Here is a 6,388-nt window from a genome sequence, read left to right on the forward strand (position 1 = left end):
AAATCAATTTTTTTACCAACTCTTGATTATATTAGAAAGTTATCACTAAACACTCGGATATTTAATAATAACCACTAACATTAACTAGGCATTAGTTTTTGACCATTTCGTATATTTTTAATAGCTAGCGCGCTGTGGCTGTTATCGATGAATAAACTGATGACATGGTATTACTAGAAAACATACATTAGAAAATAGACACCCTGACTAAAAAAGAAAAAAAGAAGAAAATAATCACTGAACAAACATAATATCATAAAGATAACATTGATATAAAACATCTCATAATAATTTTAACAAATTAAAATATAACCAGACATGAGGGCTACAACCAAATTAGTTCATACTTAAGTTGTCAAAACATTCAGACTCATAAGATAAAGACTTAATAATTGTGTATAAAAGTTTATTTAATTTTAATTGGAAATTTGAGAAGCCAAGACACGTACACGTGTAGTTCACATTACATATCAGCATAAAAAGTTTAATAAAAATTTAACGGAGTAATTATAACCTAATACACTATTAACGTTCGTGGTTATTATTAAATATTCGAGTGTTCACCGGTAACTTTTTAACAGACCCAGGAGTTGAGTGGTAAAAAAATTGATTTTCCTATTTCAAAGGTGATTGAAAAGTGACTTTTGGGACTGAGAATAAGGACAATATGTTGTCTGAGAGGCTGGAATCTTAGGAATTTAAAAAGCTTTGAGGTAGGACTGGCAATCAAGTAGGATTGGGACGGGTATGGCGGAATACATATCCAAACCCGAATTTTTTATCCATACCCGAACTCGACCCGTAGCCGAAAAATACCCAAAAGTTAATACCCGATCTCGATCCAATGGATTTTAGATCGGATTCAGTTATATCCAATTTTTTTTTAAATATCTGAAATTCAAAATCCAAAATATGTATAATTATATATTATTAATATTGCAAGCATCGGGGATTGAACACACGACCTAGAGCATTAGAGGACATGAATTTAATTGTGGAACATTCAACAAATATACCACAACGTTAGCTAGACCTGACAATTTTGGATACGATACGACTTACATGACACGAAACGACACGAAAATTTATTGTTTGTATTCGTCTTTTTAGTACACGATACAAAAGTACACAGACGAGATTTCTTGTCGGTTTTGGATTTGGCGTTTGGATACACGACACGACACGATGTATACGACATATAGAAATATTATAATTAAATATTAATATTAATATTGAATATATGTATTTATGATAAATATATTCATATTTATTTTTAAAATAATACTTGATTTTATAATATTGTATGTAAATGTGATCTAATTGTATATTTTTCATATAGATTATAAAATCTTCTCCAAAAAAAAATTATATATTTATTTATATATTTATTAATATTTATATTCAATTTTACACGAAAATATGACACGAAACGAAAGTACACGAACCCTAAACGTGTCGGTTTTGAGTTTGACATTCAAGTACACGAAACACAAAAATACACGACAAGAAAGTACACGACACGAATGATTTGCCAGGTCTAAATAGCTGAGTTTATATATGTGCAACTAATATTTTAATAATCAATTCAATTAATACCAACTTAATTATATTTGTCACCATAAAGTACTTTGTTTACCTTATCACCTATTTAAACTATATAATAATTTATTTTTATTGAACTGTATTACTACTTAATTTTTAACAGAAATTTAATTATATGTTCTAAAATTTTATTATATTATATATTGTATAATGTATAATATATAAAATAATATATAAGTGTATTATATATAATGGGTAATATAGAATTATATATATATATACAAGTGATCAATTGAGACCCTGACTTAAAATTTTAACTTAGATTCAATCTCAGCCACTCATTTATGTAGTTACTGTTAGGAATATGTTGTAGTCTTGATGATAATTCACCAAAACACCTTAAGTAGATTTATTTAGTGTCTTTTATAGCTTTCAACGGATAACCATCGTTATCTATCCGTTGAATGAGTAGCTTATGTCAATAAGTATGTAGCACATTATGTACACTATAATATCTAAGGGGTTTGGGAGTTTTAGTTATTTCTAAGTCATGTTGACTACTAGCAAGATATACAAAATAGGTGGGCTAAGTGTAAATATAAAATGTCTTGTAGTTTTGTATAAGTGAAAAAGTATCAACTGCTAAGGAAACATCTTCAACTACTAAACAATAAGCTTCAACCAATGACTCTACAAGCTTCAACGGATAACTCAATTTGTCTTCTACGGATAAGCCAGACAAGCCTTCAACGGATATCATATAAAGTTGTCAACGGATGCTATCAAGAAAGTTTCAACCGATGACACCAATATAGTGTCAACGAATAATATTTATGAAGCTTCAACAGATAATCAACAAGATAGCAGTTGATAGTGACTTGACAGAAGCTGACAGAGTCACATGAGTTGATAATGCACAAAAGGAATGTGGCAGCCTGATTACAGATTTTAGAAGAAAATGAAGCATTTTCATTTCCATGCAAAACAAGCTCGTTCAAAGATGTTGTATCTTACTTGGATTATATTGGACAGAGAAATGAATAAATATGTGATTTGACCTAGCTGATAGGAATATTATTCTTGTCTTATTACACATGTAAACTTGGTGAATATATAAACCAAGTGTAGCAAGTATCTTAGAACTTAACTAACTAGAACAATAAGTAAAACAAGCAAGCTGTATCTTTAGTACTCTCAAGTTCTAAGTTATAGCATATACTTGTAAGCAGCTGTGTACATTTTGCATCACATAGATTTCTTCAATATATACATCTCTGGTGAAAAGACAAATCCACCCGAAAGTTTTTAAACTTGTATTTATTTGCTTTGTGTTAGTTGGATACTTTTAAAGTCTCATTTGCATTCTTACATATTCACAAATACAGTTGTATATTTCAGAAAGAGTTTTTCAGAAAAGTAAAAAATAACCATAATTTCATTCAACCCCCATTCTATAATTATGTTGTTGTAGTGTTAAGGAATAACAGCTGCCTTTTAATCATAATCATACATTTTTTATTATTTCAGTAACAGACAAATGTCTCTGTATACACTTTAGTACTCTCTCTCTCCACTCTTTGTCTCTCGTCATCATCGATTATATTCTCTCTAAATGATTGGTCTCATTTCTGTTTCGAATTGGAGAAGGTCGACGAGCTGTTGTTTCTACAAGATGTTGCTTTGCTGTATAGCGAAATACTTTTAGAGAATTACCGGGTATATAACATATACATACATATATTAGATCTTTAATTTTTTGACTTTTGTATTGATTTGTCGAAACTGTTGTAAAAGGTGAATTGAAGATGCACGAGCCTACATGAAATAGAGAACTGAAGAAAGATCGAGGGAGAGATCGAGCAATATTAACAAGAGAGAGGGACGGAGAAAGAGAGAGAGCGAGAGGCGAGATTGCAGAATATGAGTGTGGTCACGTGAAGATTTCAGTAATTTGTATTGTCAAATTTAAGGCATCTGTGTTAAATTAGTAGTAATTTGTTTTTGAAAATTTAGGTGCTTTCTATCAAAAATTTGGTGCTTTGCGTTAAATTTGTATTGATTTGTTTTTAAAAAAATAAGGGCTTTGTGCCAAAATTTGGTGCTTTGTGTGGTATTTTTAGTGATTTGTGTCGAAATTCGGTGCTTTGTATCAGTTTCAGTAATTTATATTTAGAAATTTAAGTTTTATGAAGTATATTTGTTGATTCGTGTACATATTTTGATAATTTGAATTGAATCATTAGTAAAGACATATTGTCAGCAATTAGTATAAATTAGTTACGATATGTTATGTTTTGGTGAGAAAATTAAATATAAATACAGAGTTTGGGGTGTGATAGTTGTAGAGGCTGTGATAGTGGCTATATATGGTGGTGTGATGGAATATTGGTTTTTGCTGCAATGATGACGACAGTGAAATGTGTATGATTATGATTTTTGTATGTATAGTACGGATCTGTTACTTGAAAATTTAAAAATCTAATAATACTGGATATTGGATTTGTTTTTAAGCCCATACTAAGTTCTATTTATAAGAAGGGTCTCATTTGAGTAGCCCCCTAGGCAAGTGCTCAAATGAGAACCCACCTTATAATGAGAACTAAGACCTAATCTCAGTCCCACATATTTTACATACATATTAAATCTTAATCATACAAAATAAAATATAAATTTTATTTTCTCTTTTCTCATCTCTCTCACCCACCCATTTCCACGTCTATCCCCCTCACTGACTTCATCTTCGACATCAATCTCTTTTAACACCGTCACAAGCATACCACCATAACCAAGTCTTCATCAAAAAAATGTCATCAATCAATCCTGATTTTAATTATTTTCGATCTGCTACTTCTCCTACCTATTTTTTTTATCGTTTGAATTTTAATTTATGTAGTTTAAACGAAAGAACATACCATGAAAGCTTTAGATTCACAAAATTTTAGTGGTAAAGATATGCATTAGGATGTGGTTTTTTATATTCATAAATTCTTAAATTTGATTTCTCTCATTAAATGATCGTTATGGCGGTAATGGTGAATACGGTAAAAGGTGGAAGATATACGGGGATGATAGTCATGGTGAATATGGTAGTGTTTTTTACTCTAGATTTATCTTTTCCCTGATGACTTTCTAAAAATATTGAGTAATTTTGTAAAAATTTAGTGATTTGTATAGAAACTTAGTGATCTGGGAATAAATTAGTTGATTTGTCATGTAAATACAGTGATATCGTAGAGGCAATATGGTGATTTTTGTAGGTGACAGAGATGTTCATGATTTTTGTGTTTGGCGGTAGTGTTAGTTGGTGTAGTTATGATTGTTAGTGATAGTAGCAGTGATCTGGTTATGGTGGTTATGGGCAGTAGAAGTGGGAGTGATGCAGGAAAGGAAGGTTGGAGTTGATATGTATTTAATTGTCTTTTTGTGTGTTCATGTATACGATAATGTTGATTTTTGGTTATTTGGTGACTGGGACTCAGTTCTCAGTATAAGGAGATTCTCACTGGAATCTATACGGTGTGTTAATTGAATTGGAGGTTTTCTTTTCTTCAGTAACAAAGCGAGTCTTCAATTACCTTTATGGTGCAATGTAGAATATGTGGGGTTTTCGGATGGAGCTTAGAAAAGATGTCAAAATGGTGATATTATTTGTAGTATTGGTGGTATGTGAATTGACAAAAACATGAGGGTGTTATCCTCATTTTATGGTAAATCAGATGCTAATTCACCCCTTGAAGATGAAAGAAATATATTATATTTTTATACAATCAGTTCAAATCAAGTCCTTATAGGAATAGCTATATTCAGCCTTACTCAAATTCTGCACCTTTAGTTCAAGCAATCTTTAATGCAAGAATAGGTATAATGGACAATTCTTCATGGATCTTGGGAGAGGAATATTCTGAATTGATAAAAGATGATAAAGTTGAGATTACTTATATCAATAAAGATGAGCTTGTGGGTGCTGATAAGGTTGCAAAAAAAGGTAAATGCATGAAAAAAATGGTCTCTATGTGGTGCTGAGAATTTGTGTTCTTGCTGGGTTTTTAGTGGCACGTAGAAATGGATCCTTGAGTGTAAAGCATAATGTAACGTAATATGTAATCGAGGAATTATAACTCAACATGAAATATAAACAGATAAACAATATTAAATTGTGAAACACAGGAACCCTAAAGGTGAAAACAGGATATATACAAAGGATTAAAAGATGCAAATGACTCTCTAAGTCCACAATCAAGTCATGGGAAGAAGTTCATTAACATGTTCAAGCATCCATGAAGAATAAGACATCAAAGAACTTTCAGTATCACTTACAAGATTTGATTTGAAGTATTAAAGATCAGGGGTTTAGTGTATGAAGCTAGAAATAACCATCCAGGATGTATTAGCTCAGTAGTGCAAAAGGAATTGAATTAAATCAGTACATGTTAGTTGTTTGTGAACCAGACCAGTGCATATTCCAGAAAATATTTAATTCAGTAAAACAGAAGAAATGGTTCATTGATACAACTATTGGAGATAGAGGGAAAATAACCTAAGGCAACTACATTACCTAGTGGTCGTAGGTTGAGAGGTGTGGAATATATTCTAAGGCAATAAATTGCCCTGTGGTCGCAGGTTGGTAAACAAGGAAAATATTCTAAGGCAATAGATTGCCCTGTGATCGCAAGTTGATAAACAAGGAAATTATTCTAAGGCAATAGATTGCCTTGTGGTCGCAGGTTGGTAAATAAGGAAAACATTCTAAGGCAAAGGACTGCCTTGTGGTCGCAGGTTGACAGAGCTACACATAAATAATCTAAGGCAATCTCTCCTTACTCTCTAGTCGCAGGTTGAAGGGTCG

The sequence above is a fragment of the Apium graveolens genome, chromosome 9 (assembly GCF_009905375.1).
Source record: "Apium graveolens cultivar Ventura chromosome 9, ASM990537v1, whole genome shotgun sequence".
Lineage (NCBI taxonomy): Eukaryota > Viridiplantae > Streptophyta > Magnoliopsida > Apiales > Apiaceae > Apium > Apium graveolens.